Below are 27,282 nucleotides of genomic sequence, written 5' to 3'. Positions count from 1 at the left end.
TGCTGATCAGAAGGTCGGCAGTTCGAATCCCTGCCACGGGGTGAGCTCCCGTTGCTCGGTCCCAGCTCCTGCCCACCTAGCAGTTCGAAAGCATGTCAAAGTGCAAGTAGATAAATAGGGACCGCTCCAGCGGGAAGGTAAACGGCGTTTCCGTGCGCTGCCCTGGTTCGCCAGAAGCAGCTTTGTCATGCTGGCCACATGACCCGGAAGCTGTCTGCAGACAAACGCCGGCTCCCTCGGCCTATAGAGCGAGATGAGCGCCACAACCCCAGAGTCGGACACGACTGGACCTGATGGCCAGGGGTCCCTTTACCTTTACCTTTAAATATGTCTTTGGCTCTGTGTATGACATGATCAAGCTACATGGAGGCATAGCTAAACTGTGTGCTGCTTGCTGATAATTCAATAGCTTTCTTTTCAGGGGTATAATACTAAAGTCTATGTGCTTGAATGTACTACTTTCAATTGGAAATTATATCCCGGAGCAACTCTGAATATCATTTTGACTACTGTCATGGCTATTAATGCATATAGGCTGCCTTTGGCAACAAACAGCACTTCAGAAATAAGAAAAATACAGAGGTGCCTGTATACATCAATGACATTCTCACACCTTGTCAGCCCTCTATGAGCCAAAAACAAATATCTTGTGTTATCCACTTTCCTGTGTGTTCTCTTCCAAAGTAAACGACGCAGCTAAAGGCCATCAATTAGCTATTTCCCTGCAGGCTTCTAAACCTCTATGGCACTTCATGATAACAGCATCAGGAAATGTCAAACAGAGACATGTCAAAAAATACGACATTAATTAAGTATAATCTGTGGATTTTTATTTTTAAAAAAACTATGATGTGAATGAATGCAAATTACATTTGTGTCAAAGAATTCTGTTCTTTAACAAAGAGCAAAAACACAAATTGAGAGAATTTTTGTATCTGCGTCCACTTACAGCAGAATTCAAGGGGCATATACTGACCATGTTAAAGGTTATTTTTTTCCCCTAAAATGGGAGAGGCTCAGCATGTGACAATAAACTAGAAACTCAGAAAGTAGTGCCAACCCCAGTAGATACCATTGATTACCATAGTTTTCCATATATAGGACAAAAAATTATGTTTAAAATTGGGGGTCATCTTATAGACAGATAGTGCATGGGGGACGATGTGGGATTGGTTGCTGCTGCAACCCGGAGATTGTCAGCAGCTATTGGGCGTGTTATTGTTGGTTGCGCCAAGGGCTGGTGTTGATTGGCTGTCACTGTGGCAATTGGGCGGTTGACTGGCGATTCAGCAACTCCTGGGCAATCTCCCCCCATTTTTTTTTAATTTGGAGTCCCCCAAAATAGGGGGCATCTTATACATGGGGGCATGTTATACACAGAAAAAATACGGTGTATCTGTCTTTATGGCTGTTAAACAACATGCATTCATTCTTCTGAGGGTTTAAATAGTCAGTCTAATAAGAGGACTCCAGTTCAACTAGAATTCAATGTTTGATTCCTTGGGGGGGCGGCTTTTAATTAGGCCACTACACGATGTGATGTCCAGCTGCTTTTGATTGATGGAACCTGTGTGGAGAGGGTGACAACGTTCAGATTTCTGGGCATTGAGTTACAGGAGGATCTGTCCTAGAGTGTCAACATGGGGGATGGGATTGCGAAGAAGGCGCAGCACAGACTGTATTTTTTTAGAATTCTAAGGAAAAATCATCTTCCGCAAAAGCTGCTGCTTGCCTTCTATCACTCTGCTATTGAGAGCTTGCTCACTTATGGTTTATGTGTGTGGTATGGAAGCTGCACTTCTTGGGATAGGATTGTGTTGCGAAGAATTATCAAAACAGCAGAAAGTATTATTGGCTGTTCACTCTCTACCTTATAACATATCTATACCATCAGGTGCCACAGAAAGGCATTAGATATATCAAGAGACCCATCACACCCTGGTCACAATTTCTTTCAAGAACAGTTTCTTTCCTAGAGCAATTATGGCCTTAAATGGAAACTCTGGACTCTGAAGTCATCTTATTTTATTTGTTATATTGTCCTGTATTGTACTGTGTTCATTAGTATTTTTAAATTATGTGGAGTGCCTTATTTGAGTTGATATAGCAACCGAGGAATTTCATTGTTCCTGCAAGAGGACAATGACAATAAAGATCTATTCTATTCTATTCTATTCTATTCTATTCTATTCTATTCTATTCTATTCTATTCTATTCTATTCTTTAGTATACATTACCTCCCACAGGATTTTGCTATCATCTGGAGTGGGGGATTGTCATGGTTTGTGAAAAGTTATTGCCACTGTTGCCAAAATTTGATTTCTGTTGAAATGAGAATGACTCATTTTAATGCATAAATTTTTATATGTAAATGCAAGATTTAAAATATAAATAAAGCAACTGCAGCATGATTCTGCTTTGAGGTGTAGATTTGTTAAAGTACATCCCAGCAAAAGCATTTTCATTTCTTTATCCTATTTTCTTAGGATGAGGAAAGTCACATTTGACATTTCCCCATAGATTGTCATGATGTGGCTAGATTTTAAAGTACAAACTTAACAGCCAAACTCTGAAATATACATTACCTCCTAATAAATTACAGCGGACTTGAAATGCTGCAAAATTTTGCTGAGATGAAAACTGATTGTAGTAGGAATTTAAGAAAAAAAAATAGTTCTGTGCACACAATTTCAGTTGTCCATGTTCCATGTTCTTACTAGTTTATGCATAAAGGGTTTATTCAAAGTTAGAGCAAAACACTGTGTAGTTCATTTCTTCACAATGCAACCCATTTCCTTTCAGCAAATCAATCCTGAAATATTATACTACAGCAATACAAACCATCTTTTGAACTGTTATTAGAAAAAGATGGGCTGTCTGATCTAATACATTTTGCCTAGCTCCAAAAACTTTATTTTTTAAAAAAAACAAGGGTGTATGAAGATTGTAAGGGGAAGGAACTGAAGAATGTGGCAAATTCTCTCAATAAAAATAGAAGCGAGATAACATTTGGGGGATGGGAGTACTTTAAAACTTTGACACTCCCTGTCAGTACAGTTGAGGGTTCTGAGATTCTCTTGAGGATGAAGCATTTACTAATACCCAGCAGCAATGGGGGTGACATATCTAGCAGTAATAATGTGGGGAAAAGCTTGTACCCATTTATCCATCAACTACAATATTGATGAGGCATGGAAATTTATTTATACATACTTGGTGATGGTCAAACTTTTGACATGCTTTCTTGCATGCAATTAGTGACCCTAGATAGGATTGGACATCTATGCTAGACTCATTCATCAGATTCAGTGGAGACCAGGTGAAAGCTATAATGTAGAGCTTTATATCTGAATTTCCCCTGCTGGATTGGGCAACTGTTTCTGCTCTCGCCCAGCAGCATCAATAATGTTGTGAAAACTGCAGTATCCTGCATCACTGCACTCAAGCGAATGGAAAATTCACCTTGAAATTCTAGAAAAGCAGAGGAAATCTAGATTTAAGGGAATCATCAGAGAGGTCAGTGGGCCCATGGCAGCACTGGGCCCATCAGCAAGGTCAGTGGGCTCAATCAGCACTGGGCACCTCCAGTGAGGATATGTGATCTGCTACTTAATTTCCTTGGAGTGACACTATGTTACGAGAAACAAAATTAAAAATTAAAAAAATCCTTCCAGTAGCACCTTAGAGACCAACTAAGTTTGTTCTTGGTATGAGCTTTCGTGTGCATGCACACTTCTTCAGATACACTGAAATAGAAGTCACCAGACCCTTATATATAGTGAGAGAGTAAGGAGGGGTATTACTCAGAAGGGTGGTGGGAATGGGTGATTGGCTGATGGGTGTGGAAAACCTGTTGATGACTGTTAACGACTGCCCTTCAGCTCTCTATATTGGACAAACAGGCCAGACCCTACCCCAAAGGATAAATGGACATAAATCTGATATCAGGAATCACAAGACAGAGAAACCAGTAAGAGAACACTTCAATCTCCCAGGACATTCTATACAAGATCTCAAAGTAGCTGTCTTAATACAAAGGAATTTCAGAAATAGACTGAAAAGAGAAGTTGCTGAATTGCAACTCATTACCAAACTCAAAACCACGGAGAGACCTGGTCTGAACAAAGACATTGGATTCTTATCTCATTATACATGACAAAGCTATATTTAGCCATCTCACCCCTTACTTTTTCCTATAGGACTAATTGCAGTCATTAACAGTCATCAACAGGTTTTCCACACCCATCAGCCAATCACCCATTCCCACCACCCTTTTGAGTAATACCCCTCCTCACTCTCTCATTATATATGAAGGATTTCTTTTACTGGAAGGATTTCTGAAGAAGTGTGCATGCACATGAAAGCTCATACCAAGAACAAACTTAGTTGGTCTCTAAGGTGCTACTGGAAGGATTTTTTTTATTTTTTATTTTGTTTTGACTATGGCTGACCAACACGGCTACCTACCTGTAAGTGGAACTATGTTAGGAGAAATTATGGGGATCCAATGTCATTTCAAAGCATTGTTTAAGGGGGGGTTCCCTTAAAATTGTTTAAGAAAGCTGCCAGTGGTAGGCTGTGCTAGCATACTGCTAGTATCCTGGCATGTTCCCAAGAAAGGTGCTGTTTCTGGACCTGCTATGGATAACTGTATAGAGTTATCTGTATAGAGCCACTGTGGTTCAGTGCCAGTATGTTGTACATAGTAACCCCAGATTCAAATCATTCTTCAGCTCTGAAGCTAAGGGTTGCTTTGTGAAAACCACTATCTCTCAGCCTAACCTACTTTGCGGCATTGCAGTAAGGCAAAATGCTCTTTGAAGAAAGAATGAAACACCAATGCAACATTAAAATGAAAAGAGAAAGAGAGAAAGAGAGAAAGAGATTAACTGTTCTTTTTTCAAAGAATATCTGCTGCCATCTGTTGACTTTTTAGGGTCTTCTAATTTCACAAATAAAATAGATTATCATATGCTAGTCACGCAGTGTGCTCTCATAACAGATATTTTCCAATTAGCCATTAGGAATTGCAAACCATATGCTTCCCTTGGGTATTTAAAAGGTGCAGAAAAGACATAAAATCTAAGGAAGACTAGAATCTAAGACTATACTAAACTACATAAGGAAAAAATAATATTTCTAATTAAACTCAGTGAAGTGAGAAATTTTGCATTGTGCACTTGGGAATCCCGAGTTCTTTCAGAGTTTTTTTTTTAGTGTGCCTTCATTTATTCTCTGCCCTTGCAACTATTTGCTTGTTGCCCTGACTCTGTGCCAGGGGTTAAAGGTTCCAACATTGTGTTCCTCTACAGAAGTACAGAACTGAGTGAAAATCAGGCAAACATTTAATCCTGTTCAGACATTCAAAGAATGTGTGAACCTGTTATGCTGGTCCAAGGGCTAGCGGCAGGGGTTCCCCATTTGATTGACAGATATATGATGAGAATGGTGTGGAGGAAGCATGGGGTGTGCATGGATGTGTCCCTGCCCCAGTGCCCTCATCCTTTTCCACTTTACCTATGACCTTTCTGCATTGAGTGAGAACATTGAAAAGGGGATTGCAAGCATATTCAGAGGAATGCACTTAGAACCCTCAGCACAATCAGCAATCCTGCACCCACTTCGTAACCTCTTGCCTTCTTTTGAATACTAGAACAGGGCTTTTGAATGCTAGAACAGGGCTTTTGTCCTATTCGGAAGATCAGATGGAGGTCCAATGGGCAGACCTCCAGATCTGTATTTTGGATTGTTGTCTATTTCCCCCCCAGTGTGATGAATACTGCCCAACTTCCCCAACTAACTCAGTAGATGCAAGTTCAGGAATGCAATGTTGGAAAAAAGACTTCTACTTCTCATATCAAGTGTAACTAAAGATTCACTGGGGGGAAAACTGGGGCTAATGTGACTAGAGAAAACGCAGGTTTGTTCTTCAAGTGTGTATCACATAACATCAATGCCTCCCTGGGGGCACTGCTAAATTTTTATGAAGGGGTAACTTGGTGCTTCATTTCTTGTAATACTGATTTTGCGCATGGATGGCCGCCAAGAGATGTTTAAAAGCAATCTCTGAGAACATGACAGAGCATCTAGCTACTCTATTTTATACAATAGTAGTAAAGATGAAAAACCTGACTCATATAAGAAGTCCAATAAAATTAAACTGACATGCTCCCCCACCCCCACCCCCATGCAGTGTTTCTCCTCTTGCTGTTTGGCATTGCCTTCCTTGACAATTGGGATAAACTTGTATAACAAATTTTTCAGCTGCTTTGTGTTTTTCTTGAATCTTGGCACAATACATCTGAGGACAACATCCCCAAGACATTCACACCTTTCAGCCAGCTACATATTGCTTGCAGAAATTCAATTCAACTCTTCTTTAAAGGCAATCTTACCTAATTTGGACATTTGGGGAAAATATGAAAATAGAAACACACCCATCCTTCAAAATTCACACTTCTCCCAATTTTGCAGTGCAGTTTTCCAGTAAAGTAATTTTTACAAAAATACAGACACAAGTGTGTACGCAAATGCATATATTAATGAAAAGAACATACAAAAAATCATTATATTAGGGGAAATTGCTTTGTAAGAAATGTGTATGATAGGCAAATTTGCATATAAACATGTATATCTGTTAAAAAATCATACTCAAATGCCTTCCTTTGGATAAGATCTTTCACATATTTTGTAAATTAAGGTGAAGGTTTTATTTGCTTTTTAAGTGTAAGCCATACTCTACTTTATTTCTCTTAAATTTTTCTCTCCAAACATTTCACCCACACCATAGAATCCTTAAAATCTGCCTTATTTTTCATTTTATGTGAAAATCCATGCCAATGCCCATGTTCTATCTTCTAAATTCTTCTGCAGTTAGGATCACTTCTAGGTTATCACCACTGTATTCCTGCCCCTATTTTTTTCCCAATGGGAAGCTATAGCAGTAGTGCTGCTGAATCCCCCCATATTCTGGAAAATCTTACTTGAGCTCATTTTCTAACTGGCAATTTATCTTTATAAAATGGCAAACTGAATTTAGACAAAAAACATGAAATTTTAAAAGTGCATCTGTTAGTGTGTTTCCAGGTATATTTTTCATTCTCCATCTTATACAATGGAGTTCTGTCTGATCTGTAGGATGTTGAATGGGTTGTGCTATTTGCTGAGACTGGGAACCTGATAATCTATGTTATCACAGAAAATGAGCTCATTAAATCTGAGATGTAATAATTCCACAACTCATCATATGAAAGCTCACTGAGATAATGGGCAAAGGATTAATGTAACCATTTCCAAATGAATATATAAAGACTGGCATTTTGACGCAGTAAACAATAACATTTCCGAAAACAGGTACTTCATAATTACTAAAGTTACCTCCTTTCAATTGCCTTTTAAAAATGCTTTATGGAAACACTTCAGGAAAGGTGGATTTTAGTATAGTCAGTAACAAGCCTAAATGCCTAGGCCTGGTGCTGAATATCAAAGCTACCCTAAATTTTTGTCAAATTTGCCGGTGTCTTCCTACTGTTCATAGCTACACCCCCCCACACACCCCCACAGTGTTTATTTCCAGGGAAGTGTAAGGTCATAGTGGAATAATTACATGAATTTTAGTTGGTTAATCATTTAAGCAATCAATTATCTGTGCAATCCTATGCATGTTGGCTCAGAAGTTAGCCCCCAATGCGTTTAACAGGACTTATTGCCAGATAAATTTGTACAAGGTAAAGGTAAAGGGACCCCTGACCGTTAGGTCCAGTCACGGACGACTCTGGGGTTGCGGTGCTCATCTCACTTTATTGGCCAAGGGAGCCGGTGTACAGCTTCCGGGTCATGTGGCCAGCATGACTAAGCCGCATCTGGCAAACCAGAGCAGCACATGAAAACGCCGTTTACCTTCCCGCCGGAGGGGTACCTATTTATCTACTTGCACTTTGACGTGTTTTTGAATTGCTAGGTTGGCAGGAGCAGGGACCGAGCAACGGGAGCTCACCCCGTTGCGGGGATTCAAACTGCCGACCTTCTGATTGGCAACTCCTAGGCTCTGTGGTTTAGACCACAGCTCCACCCGTGCACAAGACTGCAGCCTAAATGTGCATACATATGGATATAAGCAAAAACAATGGCTTGGACTGGGAGCTGCACAGAGCAAAACTCCACGAACTGGATGATCCCACAGATGGGGAGGGAATTGTAACCCTCTTTCCTATTCCTCCCGTTTGCAGCCCCTTGTGCTCCCAAATGCGCTGTGGTTGAGCTGGTGACCCCTCCAAAACAGCATAGGATTGGCGGCTATACGGTGATGGAGAAACTGGTGAAAATTTACCTCCTCCTTCCACACCTTGAACCTTTTCCTGATCCACCTCATTTCCTCAGGCAGGTCTCGATTCAACCCAATAGCTTCCTCAGGCAGGTCTCGATTCAACCCAAGTGGAAGGCTGCTCGCTTTGTTTTTAGATGGTTAATTTAAGTGTTGTAACAGTGTCATCTAAAGCTGGGGTAGGAAATCTCAGGCCCAGGGGCCTAATGCAGCACTCTAGGCTTTTCTGTTTGCCCCATGGAATTCTCCCCAGTCCTGACTTCCGGCGGCGACGCCATCGCCGGGTGGTCGAAGGCTGCCTCGGTCTCGAGGCGCCTTGTCCATCCCGGGGGTTAGGAGCCGCGCTACCGCAGCGCGCGGCTCCGTTTGGGGTGCGGGAAGAGCGTCCCGCACCCTGGGCTCCCCGGCTGTGCCCGCGGAGGCTCCGAACCCTTCCCCTGCCCCCCCTGTAAAGGGGGAGTGGGGGTGAAGGGACAACCGGAGCCGGGCTTCAGGGGACATGCCCCAACCGGGATGCAAATGCGGCGACAAAGCCCGCGGTGAGCGTCCAAGTTCTACCTGCGAAGAATGGAGCTAAAAACCCGGTGGTCGTGAGTAAAGATTTGGATTAAAAATCGCGTTTTTTGGAACGATCCGGGGGGAAGGGGAAAGGTAGCCTGCCTCCCTCCCTTCGAGCCGAAGAATGTAACCAAATGAGGGTTTACTGCTACAGAACTGGTTTCAATGTAGCTAAAATTGACACATGAGACTGGCAAACTCTTTTTTCGGGCAGTTAATTAGAGGAAAATATCTCCATTTAAAGTTGCGGTGTTTGCGCTTCAGCACAGAAAAATGGCGTTGAACAAAGAGGAGAGCAGAAATATAACACCCACTTCCTCCTCCTCTGCCAGTATGCTGGGTTTTGTCCTTGAACTGGTATTGAACTCTGGACTAACAGATGAACAGAGACTCATTGCCTTGAAGGTGGAACTTGTTTATAGGAAAGTCAAAGTCTTGTGTGGGGATCTGAAAGGGAACCAATTGCCCACAGAGGAGGCTTTTAAAATTTTTGACACTTATGAAGAATGTCTTGCTAATGAGCTGAGAGAGTGGATGGAAAGATGGAGAGAACTGAGTGAGCAACTTCGGAGAAGAAATTCGCTTTTTGGGGGTGGCAGCCCCAAGGCGACGTTAAGATTTGTTATATCCAGTCCCCGGGGTGTGAGCTCGGGGGCCAGGGACAGAGAATTAAGGTATTTACAAGAAGAAAAGGAAAGTTACAAAGAACCGAAGAAGCAGGGAGATGATGAGATGGACACCTCTGAACTCGTGGCAAGAAGAGACATGGACTGTGCCTGGATCTGTGGACGTTGGGAGAGAGAAGTTACACGGATGTTCAGTGCCGATGCCACCAGGAGAAGAATAATGGACAGAGGGGGTGTGGGGTGAAGTCTTAAACAAAATTTAAAGTAGTCTACCACGGCAAATCGAAAGTGGAGGGTGAATACTGTCAACAATACTCTGTTATATTTTTGTTTGTATATGAAAGGAGATATTTCAAGTTTTTATGTTATTAGCAGTAATCTTAAGGATAGAAGAATTAGACTTGATGCGAGGAGCAAGATTAAGACTTAGATTAAGTTAAGAAATTGATAAGATTGAATTAAGAAGAACTAGGATGAGGTATTATTATGGTGATGTATTTACTAGTAAGGTGTTGAAAAGATAATTTGATGTAAATATATAATTGAACTAATTTTTTTTTTTTTTTTTTTTTTTCTCAGAAGAATTGGTTATAAAATAGATTAAGGATATAAAATCGAAGGTGAAAAGGCAGGGGAAGTCAATGGTCAAGATATGGAAAAAGAAATTTTTCTTTTTAGAAAGATACTACAAGAATCTTGACACTGTTTGTATTTGTCATATTTGTTTTGTATTTGTGGGTGTGGGTGAGGGTATATGTTGTTTGGAAAAATGCCAATAAATTCTTATAAAAAAAAAAAAAAGGAATTCTCCCCAGTCCTAACCCCTCTTCCCAATCCATACTTTGACTGTGGTTAGTGGGGCAGTTTCCCATTTATCCCAATAGACCATCCTTCACTGCATGAGACCATAGACATTATCTGACCTGCTAGGTTTCCTTTTCACTCCCCCCCCCCAGGTAGTTTTTCATTTTCTCAACACGGAGCTTGCACTTAAAAAGAATCTGTTGGGGTTTTATGCCAGCATGAGAAAAATGAGTATCAGTGGAGCTGCAATGGCATCTTTTTATTAGATCCCAATTAGGCTGCTACAATGACATTATTACACTTGCACACCATGTTTCTGAAATTCATCAGCATTAATATGCCATCTTTTTAGAATTTGTAGTCTGTGAGAATTTCCAGGAGGAATTAATAAAAAAAAACCACCCTCTATGCAAGCCTAGTGTTGGTATAGGCTAAAAGGTGTAAACAAAATGATAAATTTCTTAGCGGTTCTTAAAATGGACGACCTAGTCTTTTTAATTTTATTTGCTTATTTAGCTTTTAAACTTGAGCCAAGCAGCACAAGTTTTGGACTTCGTATGTATGCATGCATGACAATTTTTATATAATGGGAGAGAAACAGGTTGTTAAGCAAGCACAAGCTATGTGGTTTAAGTAGAACGGTGCAGTGTGCTTTTTCTCGGAAACAAAATGTCATTTCATCTCCTACTAATATGGTACTGTTGCCACTTGGATAGATGGACATTGGTTCAATGACATTTTTATATATATATATAAAAAAAGACCTTGTAGGATGGCCAAGCATTATGCTTCTTTCCAATGTGACCAATTTCTATGCATTTCAATGGAAGGAAATAATCTAAAACAGTGAGAAAAATAATGTAATTATTTGCATAACATTTACAGACTCAAAAAAAAAAAACAACAACAACAACTAGCAAATACCTCTTGTATTCACTTGCATGATTTCCGTTCCTGATCTCTGAACATGCAAATTGTGGCGATTCCTGCTCCCTTTTCAGTTTTTTTTATTCAATTCTGCAACATCTCTACTCAAAGGTCAGAGCATCTGCTTGGCATGAAGAAGGTCTAAGGTTCAGTCCCTAGGTAAGGCAGCTTCCCACGTTCCTCAGTTTGAAATGCATGGATCAACACACAGTAATGGACAGAAATACTGAACCCACTCCTTATCTGTTCCTTCGTCAGCATTGTGAGCATAGGAACATGGGACATCATTCTTCCCCTCTGACACTTTCTTAATGTATGTGAGTAGCCCTTACATAGGAAGGATCCCTGAAAAATTGGTTGTCTTTAGCACAATTATGCAGGCATCACTGGGCTGTTAGACAACTACAAAAGTGCATGATGTGTTACAGCTAATCAAATAAAATAGAAAATTCTTTCCAGTAGCACCTTAGAGACCAACTGAGTTTGTTCTTGGTATGAGCTTTCGTGTGCATGCACACTTCTTCAGATACCAAATCAAATGTTAATCAAATGTTTCTGTAGCAAAGAACTGATTATTGTGCTCATTTACATCTCTGGCTATTGGGCTAGGGTTGATGGATATTAGAGTCCAGCAATACCTGAAGGTCCTCAGGTTCTCCACCACTGATTTCCACTGTTGGATGGTGTTGGAACAAAGACTGGAAGTAACTTTAAAGATTAACCATACAGTATAATCATTGCCAGCTATTGGGATATCTCTGCTTGTTTACTTCCTTACAACACCTTATGTACTTCCATGACCTGAATAAGAAGGACTGGTTTGTGCCCAATGGCAGCTTTGCACTAGAAAAAAGAAACATGCACAAGGCAGGGTACCCAATTTTCATCAACCTCTTTCCTCACTGCTTTGAAAAGCAGAACACTATGGGACATTACACAGTGGGCTGCAGCTGGTAAGGAAAATCAACAGGGAACAGGTGCCTTGCACCTTGGATGAAGGAAGGGCTTTCTGCAAAAAGCCACCGTTGGATACAATCCTCATATATCTGTGAATAATTACATTTCCTTCTGTCGGAAGAAGGAACCCAACAAGCTATTATTCAAAACTCTTATTTTCAAATCCAGATGGAGGAATAGGCTGCTTTAATTTTCAGGCTGTAGAACAGAATTAATTTTCAGTTCTTAGAATAGAAAAGCCGTTTCCAAATGTTTTGTGGCGGTTCCTATTAATTTCTATAAATTTCATGGGAGCCCGGTGTGTTCATGCAGGTTCACAAATTTATCTTCACTTGCCAGGGAAAGTCTGGGAGCCAAAATGTACATGGTCTAGTTGTCATTGCCGCTGAAGATACATGAGGCATAAATAATACATCTCTTTTAAGTCACAGGAAAGCTGTTGTAGTGACAGAATAGCGAGGAAAATAATAGCTCTTAAAAGTACATTGAGAAAAATATGACATGCAAGACACAGTAAACACAGAGTCCATATGCAGTGCTCATGTTCCATTAGGCAAAGTGCTGGATTTTACCCCCTCCAAAAGCCTATTAATGTCTTAATGAAAATGGTGCTTTCTTTCCTGGAAAATATTGAACAACCCCTTTTATCAATGAGACAAGCCACAAACAAGAGATTTTTCATGGATAGGGAGCACGGAAGAAGATAAGTCTCCTTCCCATGACCTTGCCGTAGCATCATGGTTTTTCAGCAAAAGGATACCACAGGGTGGATTTTTTTCCAAACGCAACAAGGCATATTGTGGCAACTTAAAGTTTTCAGGATTTACTGTGAGGTAAACTTTTGTCCACATTGTCTGACTTGATGCTGCAATAAATCTACAAGTCTTGCTAACGGGGAGCTTGCTTGTGTGGGGAATGAGTGACTGTGTGGAAGACACTGCCTGCCACTGTTGGGTGAAAAGACTGTCAGAACAAGACAGTTCCAACAAGACAATGGTATTTGGATGTCACAAGAGAGGTGAAGAGGGAGACAAGGAAGACATTTGCAGCTCTTATAGCACCCTGCCCTTGCTTACTTGTGTGTGATGAGCTGTCTGTGGACCTCCAGTTGCTGTAGTAAAGCTGAGTATTTCAGATGCGTAAGTCCATAGGGAGGTCAAAATTTGGTCACCTTGTCACAGTGCAAAAATATACATGTCTACTCCAAAGTAAACCTGAGTTTAATGGAACATGCTCCTTAAGTTGCAGCAATTCTATGCACATAAACCTAGGAGTAAATTCCATTAAACAGTGGATCTTTCCCCTTGCCTCTGTATCATTAAACTCAAGAGGACATGATCTCTTCCTCTGAAGGTTCCCAGTATTTCCACTTCGTTGATCATTTACTCCCTGTCGGTGAGAACCAGTTCCAAGATAAATGATCCCCTTGTTGCTTCTTCCACCTACTGGGAAATGAAATTGTCAGCGAGGCAAGGGAGGAATTTGTTGGGCCTTACATTCTTGGCAGAGTTTGAATTCCAATTGATATTGGGGTAGTTGAAGTCTCCCATGACTACGATATATCTCCTTTTTGAATATTTAGTAATCTGCTCTAGGAAGGCATCATCCAAGTTTAAAGTCTGGCTTGGAGGTCCAAGAGAGGCAGAGAGATTGATGGATTAGGTCTTTGGGGCCCTTATAGCTGCGTCCCACTCCCAGGATGATAGTTGTCCTACGGTTATAGAGAATGGGCATCTTGGGGAAGTAGGCCATCACCCTGAAATTGAACAGAGAGTTTGGAATGGAGCCAGCTTACAAAGCATACTTCCTGCCCCATCCTGACTGGTCGATCAATCCTCGTGTGTTTACCCCCTTCCACCCCTGAGTCAAACCACTGGAGCTCTTCTTAGGGGGCTAGGGTGCAGCAAATCTGATGCCCCTCAAGGATGGGAGTGGGATTGTATTATCAAATTTAGCCAATTTCTTTGGAGCACCTACAATATAACATCTTACAGATTTTCCCTCACCCTTTACATTGAGTAGATATTTCATTTACAGCATTCCCTGGAAAAAAGCTGACTTTCACTCTGACTCATTAACTGTGGAGGCTATTTATTTACTTACTTATTTACTTACTTACTGCCCTTCAGCTGACGATTACAGGATGGTTCACAACATATAAACCTATTTATTTAAATTTGTATACCGCCCTTCACCCAAAGATCACAGGGTGGTTTACAATATAAAAAATACAAAATGAGAACACAAAATCCATAATAAGAAAACAAAAAACAAAAAAACCCCTCCCATAAACACATTTAAAAAGCCATATTTATTGAAGATAATAATATAACACTACTTAAAATGGTTTTCATTTCAGTGATATCTTTCATGTATGAAAAATAAAAACCCAGAGGAAATTGAAACCAGGTTTATTCCTAGGACAATGTTTGTTCTTAGAAGATGCTCGTTGGGTGAACATATAATTCAAGAGTTCTATATCTTGAATGAATGGGGCCTTGAAAGACTATAGGATTCTTGAAGAGATTGCTGAAGAATTCATCCCCATCAGCTGAATAGTCATTAAAGGAGAGTTGTGCTCTGCCTGTCCCTTAGAGTATAATAGAAACCTACTCTGTTCCTGGTATCATGGTACCTAGTAATAAAGCTACATTTCTTTTGACTGCAGCATGCAGCTCAGCTCTCAAAGAAGTACAACTTCTATGTGCCAGTGAATACCATGAGTACATCCAGCATTCATTTTATTCCACTTTAATTTAGAAAAGAAAACTTATGATTCCCCTGGTATGTCTCACTTTTCACATGAAGTATTATATTTCTGTGATTTATTGAGATATTAACATGGAAATGGTGATGTTAAACAATACTTTGAATAGCTCTAAAAGTGTAGTGGGAATCATGATTTCATAAGAAGAAAATTAGTTATGTAGGTAACATTATTGCATAATTTCCCATAGGGTCTCTACATCAGGCCAGATTTTATTATATTCTAAAACAAAGTTGCTTGCATTCATTTTCGATATAAAGTACTGTGGGATGCAGCAATATCGTAAGACACCTCACAGTACAAGCAAAGACATCTGTTAATGATACCATGAATAGTTATAAACTGTGGAGCTCAAATGGCTTTGCCAGCAAAGCAGGGCCTTCTAATTTATTTTTATAGCCAATGGATGCCTCATTTTTCATGGTTTGATAGTTCGCATTCAAATATACCAATAACGTCCAATGCAATCATGCCTACACAGCATGTTTTACTGTAGAACACAAGGCAGAATAGCTAATGGTGTGTTGGTGGGTAGTCATCTTTAGCAGCAGGTTGCTGCATGGTTGTATATTGCTGGTTGCAAAAATAATTTGTGAAATGGAATGTATTATGCGAAGATACAGTATGCCTTCAACCATGGGCACATTTAATCTAATATTTGAGGGGTGAAACCAAGTGGAGAAAAGACTAGAAATTTGGAACCGATTTCATTTTTTAAAAAATCCAAATATAATCAGCGGTTCTTCCTCAAAATGTTTTGATATCCAAATGGACGGACATTCTGTAATGCTTTTTTCCAATAATGTGATGTTCATTGTGGATGCTTAATTTTAAAAGAGCAGGCAGTGAAAACTGGAATAAACAAATCAGACCATTTCAGGATTTTTTTAAATGTCTGTTGTTAGCTATTTGTGGGGTGGTTGATGGGCCATGGGTCAGAAAAAGTCATATGAACTTGCAGGGAACAATCTTCTAAATGATCTGGGCTTCAAGCAATCCTTATCCTCCCTCTGTTTCTGCTATAGAGAAAGGATGCCACTTAAGTCTACAGTTACCTTCTTTGGAATATTAATTGTACAGCCCATAATGCCAGGACATATTGTTCTGCTTCTTCCTGACGTTCTTTTCTGCCAGAGAGAGAGAGAGAGTGAGTTTCAAAAACGCTTCTACATATGAATGGGAAGTGTTCATTCTGACCAAACTGTTTAGGAGCATTGAAAGGTACCAAAAAGATTTTGTGTGTGTGTGTGAGAGAGAGAGGGGGGGGGAGAGAGGGAGAGAGAGAGAGAGAGAGAGAATAATGATTCAACAGCATTTTAGTATAGCATTCTCCTAATCTGCACATTTGTATGCAATTTTGCCTAATGTACACATTTTTGTAAAGCCAGTTCCCCAATATAATGCATTTCTCTGTGTTATTTAATGTATTTATTTATAGAATATTTATATGCCACTATTTAGTAAAAAGAAAAATCAGAGTGGTTTACAACAATTATACATAAAACCATTCAATAAAAACCAAATAAAATAGTGCAAATCAGCAAACTATCGTGGAAAGCTGTATTCTTAATCTCCTACATAAACCTGACAAATAGAAAGGTTTTCAGCAGGGATTGAAAAGTTGAAACAGAAGGCATGTGCTGAAAACCTTCCCACTAACATATGCATTTATATGCACATTTTACCCCAATGTTTGCATTATGTTGCACACATTACTTGACTGGAGAACTGCCCTGCAAAATTCAGAGTTGTGAGAATTTTGGGTGATGTTTCTCTTCATGGATTGTTTCAAAAAGTGTGCCTTCAGTAAGGTCACATTTGAATGCAAACTGAAATGAATTTGTTCACCACCCCTTCCAGCAACCTTCTAAGAGAACTTTTAAAATTATATTTAAAATAGGAGGGGAGGAGATCTAGGGCAAGATGCAAAAGACATAGGACTAAGGTCCCATGGACCACCTTTACCTTGGTTCTTGTTGCTTCAATGTTCTTGATTGCTTCAATGTTCTTGATTGCTGTGAAACCAATGCAAATATGCCCATAGACCTAGAAAGGATGGTGACCCCTGGTGTAGAAGGAAGCCAAGCTACCTCTGCAAAGCAGATGACAAAAAGTATGGTAGCATTTAAATAATCAGATGCAAGCAAAGGCCCAAATAAAGTAAGAAAGCGGGAGATTGGGGTAGCTAATGAGGTGCCATGGGATAAATTTGATTCAGTTTGTATTCCCCCCTTTCTTTCTTTATTAAATTCATATTACATGTTAGATTCAGTTTGTATTTAAAGCAAACTGACCTGATTTGTACTTTCTAAAATAATATGCAAACGGAAACACAGCCTTCCTTTGAAATTCACATTTCCTTCATATGTGCAGTGCTGTTTTCCAGGCAAGTAATGTGTACAAAAATGCATGTACTGAGAGAAAGCATGCATAAGAATGCATATATTAGTGAAAATAACAAAATACATGGCACTGGGGGGGGGGAAGGTATATATCTGGCGCAATCACATACAAAAATATATATTAGGAGAAATTTGCACTAAAAGGCTGCTGAATTTTCATGAAGATTATATGATGTGGAAACATGGGGAAATGAATTTGAGCTTGGAGAAACTGAAGTTGACACATTCACCCATTGCTAGTGGTGTCCTCCAGAAGGTGTGGACTACAACTCCCATCAGCCCCCGCTAGCATGCCCCAATGAACAGGGTTGATGGGAGATATGGTCCAAAACATCTAGAGGGCACCTCACGGACTATCCCTGCAGTAGAGATGGCTAAGTTCCACTGAAACAGGAAATTAGGTATTTACTAGAACTGTTAAAACTAGGCCAAATCATGTGTCAGTTGCTTCACACAAATGACTTCTAATGTAAGAAATAATCCAAACAGCTTGCCATCTTGGTGGCAATGATACAGTAATTGTAGTGTTGCCAAGTCTAACTATCTCTAGACTGTGCCCATTGTCAGCTGGTTACACAAGATTGTATTCTAACACAAGAGGGGCAATGAGACTCAAAAGAAGTCCTCCTTATTCCGACTCAGGTCAGCATGAAGAAAGAAAATCATTCCTAGATTCAGTAGTACTGAAAGATGAAGCTTCGATTTTTCCCGCTAAACTGGAACACCATATAAATTGGTCCTTTTGTATTTCCAGTGAGATACACTGAAAATGTCAAAGCTCAGTGGGTTTCAAGTACAGTGGTTTAGATAAATGTAGTATGTTTTTACAACCATAAATATAAACTAGCTGAACTCATTCCATGAGCAGTTCCATTTCAATTCAGAATGTGAGACATACAAAACATGCTTACATGCAAGTAAATTCTATTAAGCTGAATTAGCTTACTCTCGGGTATGAGAGTAGAACATGAATGGAATCTAAATAAACAGTAAGGCTGCAATCCTGTGCCACCTTACCTGGGAGTAAGCCCCATTTAACTTAGTGGTAATCGTGCATAAAGGGAAGGTGCATCCCATTTCACTGCTTGAGGCGAAATGGGAAGTGCTGCCAAGCCCTACCCTGCCACTGCCACCAGTGCTGCCATAACTGCTGCTACCAGCACTGTTTTGCCGTCCTCCCTGCTGCCTCCACTGCTGGCTGAGAAGCGGCACCAGCATAGGCACCAATTCTGGACAAGATCTCTGCAATATCTCCTGTGATTTTGGCCAGCTTGGAGGCTTCTGCTGCCTGAGCCTGCCTCAGTTTGTCTAATGGCAGAGCTGGCTCTGCATGCATAGGATTGCACTAAAGTATTGTAAATTACAAATTGCATCTCAAGCCCAAAGTGACATTGCATCCGGAAATAGCTTTAGAGAGTAGAATATCTCCCTATTGTTGTGTCTTATGTATATCACATGCTTTGGGGACTTTTGTTTTTTTGCACGGTGAGTCCATGATTGTACAAGGACAGAAGGCAAATTTCAACAATCCCAACTTGCAATATTCAAAGGCATTTATAGATAAAGGTAAAGGTACCCCTGACAGTTAAGTCCAGTCGCGAACGACTCTGGGGTTGCGGCACTCATCTCACTTTACAGGCCGAGGGAGCCGGCGTTTGTCCACTCCGCATACAGTTTTTCCGGGTCATGTGGCCAGCTTCTGGCGAAGCGAGAGCAGCACACGGAAACACTGTTTACCTTCGTGTTGGAGCAGTACATATTTATCTGCTTGCACTGCATGCTTTCGAACTGCTAGGTGGGCAGGAGCTGGGATGAACAACAGGAGCTCACCCCATCGCAGGGCCTCGAACCGCCGACCTTCCGATCAGCAAGTCCAAGCAGCGCAGTGGTTTAAACCACAGCGCAACCCGCACCCCCCATTATAGTAAACTGTAATTTTTAGGCACTGATGTTCTCAAGGCATGCAGCAAGTACATCAATCATCAAACCAGAAAGCACACAAGGAGAGCTGCTTGGATGGGAGAATGTTGTGATTTTTTATTTATTTATTTGAACTATTTGTATATCACTTAATACTAAAAACTTAATACAAAATAACCTCTCCGACATACCCCAGACATTAGTGTCTCCTTTTTATAGATTCTGCTTCTTGCCCTTCCAGCTTAGTGTAAAACCTTAAAACCAATAACATGAAGCTGTTATGTGGACATTCCCTTAAAGTTATCTGGGACTTCCCCCTACCCTTTTTACTGTAGCTCAACTGAATCCATCTTTTAATTGAAATGCTAGATGCACCACTATACATTTGATAGATTTGCCTCTCCTTATGTCCTCAAATTGCAATACAGTCATGAAAACAAGTAGAACCTAAATGCAGTGGCAGTTGTTGATCTGCTCTCAGCAACTGTTGGAGAATTAATGATTATTTCTCTCCTTTGAATAGGGTACATTTCAATTTCATTACATGCAAAGGTGATTTAGAAAAGATTTCACCAAGTGCTAAATCATTCATAGGACACTACACAGGTTTACAGGTAGCTAGCCGAATTTTGAATGTTTGAGCTGATCAAGTCCTCTAATATTAATTGCAGCTTAATGCTGAAGATGATTAATTCTACTTCGCTGTGATATTACTTATTAATGTGTGATTTATAGCAATGGAAGGAAAATTCATTTTATGGGTTTGTGCATCTAAAAAAATAAGGTGACAAGTAAACAAGAAGTGTGATGTTATTTTTAAGTTTGGTATAGATCATATGATGGTTTTTATAGAAAAACCTGGTTGGTGAAAAAGAACATAGAGTTGGGGACCAGGAGCTGTAGCTCAATGGAGGCAAGTTGCAAGGCATTTCATACTGGAAATCCGAAGTCCAGTCCGTAACATTTCCTAGATCAGGGATGGGGACCCAGAAGCCTTTCAGATGTTCTACTTCAACTGCCATAATCCCTGATCATTGTCCACACTGACTGGAGCTGATGGAGTCCAACAACATCCAGAAGGCCATAGGTTCTTCACGCCTGGCTTAAGTGAATTAATAACAATCATTAATTCCTGTTCATCTTTTGCTTCTCCTTGATTATGGATATCAGATGTTGCAGGTTTAGTCCAAGTAAAATTTCTCTCCAGATGACTTGGTAGGTGAGTTTTGCTGATAACGTGTCTCTGTCTGATCACTGATCACCAGGAACGTGGCTAACTCCACTGTATATTTTTGTCTCACTTGCTTGAATTATTGCTATTTGCTTGGTCCCATTGCACCATTATATAGTGCATGTACTCTTGGACTCTGGGGCTCTATGACTTAGACCATGTGTATAAACCAACATAAGGGTGGAATTCTGTGCTCTGTAGGATAAGATTGAATTAAATGGTCTTTTAGTCCTGTACAACTCTGGGATTCATTGATTTAATGTAGGTGAAACTAATCCGCAGCATAAGGTGCATCATTTTTAATGACTGGGGGGTGAGGGGTGCAAACAAAACAGTAAGTAGGTGTTTTTTTATTTAAGTGTTAGAATCATAGAGTTGGGAAAACCCACAAGAGTCATTTAGTCCGTCCACCCATCCCTGGGTGGGCTTGAACCACCAACCTTCTGGTTAACAGCCAGAAGCGCTGACGCATTGCTCTACCTGATGTATATCTTCATATTTTAAAAGATGGTTGTAGTATGATGGTTAAGGGGTCTTTTCTCAGTAAGCCTGCCTCCTTTTCGCCTTATGTTATGCCTGCAATATATTCACTCAGTAATAAACCCAGTGACTAATAATGATAAATTACAAGTGTCTGAACTGATCTTTGTCAAACAAAAAGAACTGTATGGCATGCTTAATTCTGTGAACCACCCCCTAGAATTCCCCTTGGTAACAATCACTTTTCCCTGTTCTACAGCAGTCTATCAAAAGTGATTTCTAAATGAAATCACTATCACAGCATGCCAGGTAAGTCAGAGCCAGAATAGGTCCTCGACCACAGTGTACTATCTGAGCCATCACTACTGAATTCTGCTGGCATTGAACTGTCATTTTACTTTATTTCTAACAATTACATCAGAAAATGTAATTAGCACCGAATAGTCCTACTTGGGGTGGGGGGAGGCGTTGAGGCTGGTATTGATCAGACCTAGTTAGTGCCTACTGACTGTACTCCGTTGAAACCAAGTGGACAGACTTGCCTGTGTTTTCTGGCAAGTAAAGTGCTGCACCAGTCAAAATGTGATCAATCCACCAATCTACAGTGACAGAATAATACATTAGAACAGATTGATCTCTCAGTGGCACTAAATCAAGTTAACTGCTTCCTCACACTTTTGTGGGTCTGCTTTACAAAGCCAGATATTCTCTGGTCCATCTCCAGTGCTTGTTCAGAATGCCATGCATGGTTTTTCATTTTGATATCTTCTCCCTTAGTTTTGGGTTTGCAGTCGTTTTGCATTTCTTACTGGTACCTTCACCTATGCTCTCATGTGATATGAAGAACAGTTGGTAGAAATCCAAATCTTTGCTGATTAATCTAGAATTGCTGGCAAATTTAAGGGAAGCTCTCTTTTTTTGTATGCACTTTAATTTCCACTTAATGGAACTTAGAATGGTTTCCTCCAGCATAGCTAAACTCATCATCTGTAAAAACCACCACTTTTCCCCTCTGTATCCCTCCACCCCTGCTTTACTCAAACTTCTGCCATTGTCTTAAGTCACCACTTACCTTCTCAGTGGGGAAATTGTCACACTAGAGAGACCCTTCTCTCCCCTCAAGTCCTTAACAACATAAATATGTGCCATACTTTTTATTCCTGCCCCCTCTTCCTTCCTCTGCCTTAGGAAACAGCCAGTGAAAACAGTGTTATGATGAACTTGTTGTTGTTGTTGTTTAGTCATTTAGTCGTGTCCGACTCTTCATGACCCCATGGACCAGAGCATGCCAGGCACTCCTGTCTTCCACTGTCTCCTGCAGTTTGGTCAAACTCATGTTAGTAGCTTCGAGAACACTGTCCAACCATCTCGTTCTCTGTTGTCCCCTTCTCTTTGTGCCCTCAATCTTTCCCGACATCAGGGTCTTTTCCAGGGAGTCTTCTCTTCTCATGAGGTGGCCAAAGTATTGGAGCCTCAGCTTCAGGATCTGTCCTTCCAGTGAACACCCAGGGCTGATTTCCTTAAGAATGCAAATGGTTTCAACGGAGTACAGTCAGTAGGCACTAACTAGGTCTGATCAATACCAGCCTCAACGCCTCCCCCCGCCCCAAATAGGACCATATGGTGCTAATTACATTTTCTGATGTAATTGTTTCATTCACACTTTTCTGTTTGAGCACAGGAGCTCATTAATAGGTAGCACTGATATTAAATAGCCTTTGCAAATATAGTATAGAGAGAGATATCCTGGTTGTGTCCTAACAATGCTTTCAGGCCCACCCATGAGGCAAGGTAAAGCAACAGCCTCAAGCAGCAGGACCTAAGCAATGCATCACCCACTGCTGCTGCTGCAATGTGCTCCTTGGAGGCCAGATTTGCTGCCCCCCACAATGCGGCCTCCACAGTGACCTCTCAGTGAAGAAGAGACACTGCTGGTCTCCTCCACCCCCACCCCCCACCCTTAATACTCTTTCCTGATGTAGATCTTCACTCCCTCCTTGTTCTTGTTCTTGATGTTAATGTTTTGTTTCTGTTGTAAATATTTATTTGTGCTTTTATCTCATTTATTATCTTGTGAACCACCCTATGAACTTTTGATGAAATGTCGCATAAAAACCATGCTACTACAACCACTACTAATAAGTCTTCCGTGGCCTAGAGGTGAGGGAGAGCACCATTTTGTGGTTCACCTCAGCTGCCCACAACATTTTGCTAGCTGCCCACATTTTGCTGCCTGAGCCAAAGACTAGATGGTATCTCCCCCCATTCTGCGTACAAAAGTTAACCAGATAGGCAGTTGGACCTTAATTCAATGCTGGTAATGGGGTGATCATCTCACTCTGGCTAATGATAAAACAGCTTAGCTCCAGTAAAAAGGTAAAGCCATGTGGCTGGATAATACATTCAGGCCCCTCCCACATTCTTCAATGCCAGTGACTATAATGTGTTTTTGGAAGTGATCTCTCTCTTTCCCCCTTTCATAATATAGTAAACAGTTTCCCAAAATGGTAGAAATATAAATAAATCTTGACATATAAGTGGCCCGAATGAGAGAGCATAATATTCAGTTTTAAATCAAAAGCCTCTAACAATGAAACAGAGAAGTGACGGGGCTCTCACTTTCAGGCAAGATCTCTTAAATCTTGCTCATCTCCTTTCTGACTAATAATAATGTCAGTATTAAAAATGAATGAATGTGACATTTTACTGCAAAGGCTATTTAATATCAGAGCTACCTATTAATGAGCTCCTGTGCTCAAACAGAAAAGTGTGAATGAAACAAGGCTTTTAATGAAAGCATTTAATCTCTGTGCAGAAAAAAATAAAAAATAAAAATATATTTCTCTGAGTCCACAACCCTGGCCTAGGATTGCAGTTTTTTATGCTCTAATTTGTCATGTGGTATAAAAAGTTGCTGAACAGTGTTGGCACATTTGTGAAACTTTTTCCCCGCTGCTGGTAAATTACTTCATTAACTTTCTATGGCTAAGATGTTCATCAATGTGACAGTCTATTGAAGAGGAATGAGATTTGTGATGTTAAATTTTCAGGCTTGAAGCTCTGAAAGCAATAATTTTGATACAAGATGACATATAAAGTAAGGGGTATTAAGGAATAGGCCTTAGCTTATAAGCATAGGTTCCCTTGTTATTTATCAAATGAGGTGGAATACCTGCTTTAGTCAAATCTGTTTCTTAAAATTTCTGAGGTTGGTGCAGAACATGATAGAAAGCTACTTAGTGAAAAAGTATAAGAAAAGTAGTTAATTTAGTCCATTGGGACTATATTCATTGGTTTTAGGATGGTGCTGACATTATGCTAGTGTTGCAACAAGAAGGCATTTGCATATGAATTCTGTGTTGTGAACCTATTTCTGTCACTCTCTAATGAAAGCAACTCACATGTAACCTCCATGTTATCTGAAATGTAGAATTAAGCACAATCCTTGAATTGCTTTTTAAAGACTCAAGTGGACCTCTTGAGGAGTAATATTGAGAGGAATCAGTTACTGGGGTTCCCCAGAATGATCAGTGGAGTCATTGTTTAGGGATTCTTTTCTCCTCATGAGAGGTCATAGCACAAGTAGAACTACTTAGCATTTAGCCGTGCTTATGGCATCTAGAGTACCCATGTGTTCTACACTACAGAAGACAGTCCACTATTTGAAGGAATGTCTAATCCCCAATCCAGTATAAAGATAAGAAACGAGATGAAGACGGAGCAGGAGCCCTGAAGCTGCCCATCAACAATAAGTTTGTATCTGGACTGAGCAGGCAAACAGGTCACCTGCTCACAGCAGGGGTGCCACCTCACTCCCAGGATTGTGGGTGCCTGCCGCTGCAACCATGTGACGTCACACAGCCAGTGAGGCACCCTTTTCCATGGGGAGGGACTTGGAGGCAGAGAGATTCTGCCTCTGCCTCTGCGCCCAAGCCTCACCCCCCAGAAAAGGATGCCTTGCTCACTGGCTGCAGAGGACAGAACTCAAATGCTTCTCTCCTGGCTATTTCCATTGACTTTGTGGGTGCCTGGCAATTATATTATTGTGGGTGCCCAAGCATGCACAGCCCCCCTGAAGTTTGCTCCAGTCTTCTCCACCATGGTGAGATGCAACTTCCAGAGGGAAGTCATGTTAGGGTTCATCCACGTAGAGGAATTAAAGTAATTATTTCTATATTTTCATCTGTAGCTATAGATTAACTACAGATTAGCACATTTTATGCAAATCTGTGCCCTTCTTTTGGTGAGACCACCTAATAATCCCCAAACAGTGATTTCCTTAAATAGGGTTGATTTCCTACTTATAAAGAGGAGCAAGAGGAAGGCATAGTGGTGATCACACACACAACTTAGGACCCTGGTACATGGAAGGAGCACCTGTCTCCATCTGTACCTACCAAAAATTACATTAAGATTTTCAATAGAGGTGCTCCTACAGTCTGAAATGAGAAGGGTGATTATCAGAGAGCAGTGCCTTCTCAATGGTGGCATCCCAATTGTGAAATGCTTCCCACGGCCAAGAGTTGTAGCAGGCATGTACTTTATTATGCTTTTGGCACCAAAGCAAAGACAGCTTTGTTTTCATGAGCTGTTAAGACACAATGTAGATCCTACCAACTGTTTTATGTTGCGTTGTGTATATAATTCCGTGGCTTTTAGCTTAAAAAAAAAATACTATCATTTATTTTTGTTCTTTTTGTTAAAAGCCCTGGGGAAATGATTGAAGTGTGGTATAAAAGCTCTTACAATAAATAAATAAATAAATAAATAAAATGTTAATTTAGACAACTGCTAACTCCTTGGGAAGGAAGATACTAAGGGCACTATCCATTTAAAGCATATTCCACTGACATCATTTCCCCCAAAGAATCATGAGAACTGTAGTTTCACCCTCACAGAGCCACAGGTCCCTTATCAAACTACAGTTCCCAGGATTCTTGTGGGAATCCAGGGAGTCGTGTGTTTTAAATGTGCATTGGAAATACTTTAAATGTATAGTGTCGATTTATCCTATCAAGCTGGTTATAGAAGGAGCAACTGAGGAAACCCATGGACTCCAGAGGAAGTATCAAGGGGCGTTCTGCCCCTTCCTACTCAGCCTCATCTTGCCCCCCGATGTCACTAAGTTTCAAATCATGATGTGCATTCTTCATTCAAGTTCAGCCCTTTAAAAACTCCACATGTACTCCTAGATTGTCCTTCTGTAATGCCATCAGCAAATGTATTCCGGTCCTTCATTCAGACCAATATTAGATTCATATTACTTTCTCTGCAGAGTCTACCGGAATCTTCCCTGCAGGCCAAATGTTTCTCATCACTGCTTGAGCTGATCTATGTTTCAGCCATTTGGCATAAATCCTCCTTACTTGCATGAATCAAGTGTCGAGAGTCTTGACATGCTCATAAGTTACCGCGCTGAGCCTAGGTCCAGCATGATTATAAAGCATTTAACTGGGGATGCTCAGTTAGAACCCAGATTTGTTCAATGATCAAAAACATAGCTGAGGGCTGGGAACACAAATCACTTTTAGAGGTCTGTGATCTTGTAAGTTATTATACTTAAAGGGATGCTGAAAGGAAGGAGAACAGAAAGGCACACGATGTACCCAGGAAAATGCAACTTTTTATTACTTGGGATTGCAGACCTGACCAGCTCAGGAAACTGATAATCAGTCTGTGTCATGGAAAGTTAGAAATACAACATGTTAAATTATAGGAATTACCTAGCATTTCTCAAGTGTGGCTCTGGTGGGCCAACCAACCTCCATTTCTAAAGGGGAAAGCTGGCATGTCAACGACATTTCCCCCCACCCTGGGTACCAAATGTACATTATGCTGCCATATGTCCTATCCAAGGAAACTATTCCTAAACAAGTGGAGAGTAGCCGATGTTGCTGCTGTTGTTTCTTCAAAACAAAGAAAATAATGAGATTGATAAACGGGTTATCTGATGCGTTTTAAAAATACGTATTTTCATTCTAATGGTTACACTATAACATACAATCCTGTCAATTTTGGTTAAAATCTGTGCATCTTGATTCAAAATGGAATCAAATTATATCCAAACATAAGCAAAAAACAAACAAAAAAACTCTGCTCCTCTGGGTAAAGCGCTGAAGGCTCGTGGTTAAAAACTTCCAGGGTCTATTCTCCTTTTTTTAATCCAACTTTTTGCAATCCAAATGGTGGGAGAAATATCGTGGCTCATGAGGAGACCCTCCTGGGAGCCTAAAGAGGCTGTCAGTGACTGTGGAGGATGCCCCAAAGAGACCAGAGGCACAGTGAGG

Source organism: Lacerta agilis, chromosome 9 (assembly GCF_009819535.1).
Source record: "Lacerta agilis isolate rLacAgi1 chromosome 9, rLacAgi1.pri, whole genome shotgun sequence".
NCBI classification, from domain to species: Eukaryota; Metazoa; Chordata; class Lepidosauria; order Squamata; family Lacertidae; genus Lacerta; species Lacerta agilis.
Note: the sequence above shows the minus strand (reverse complement) of the source record.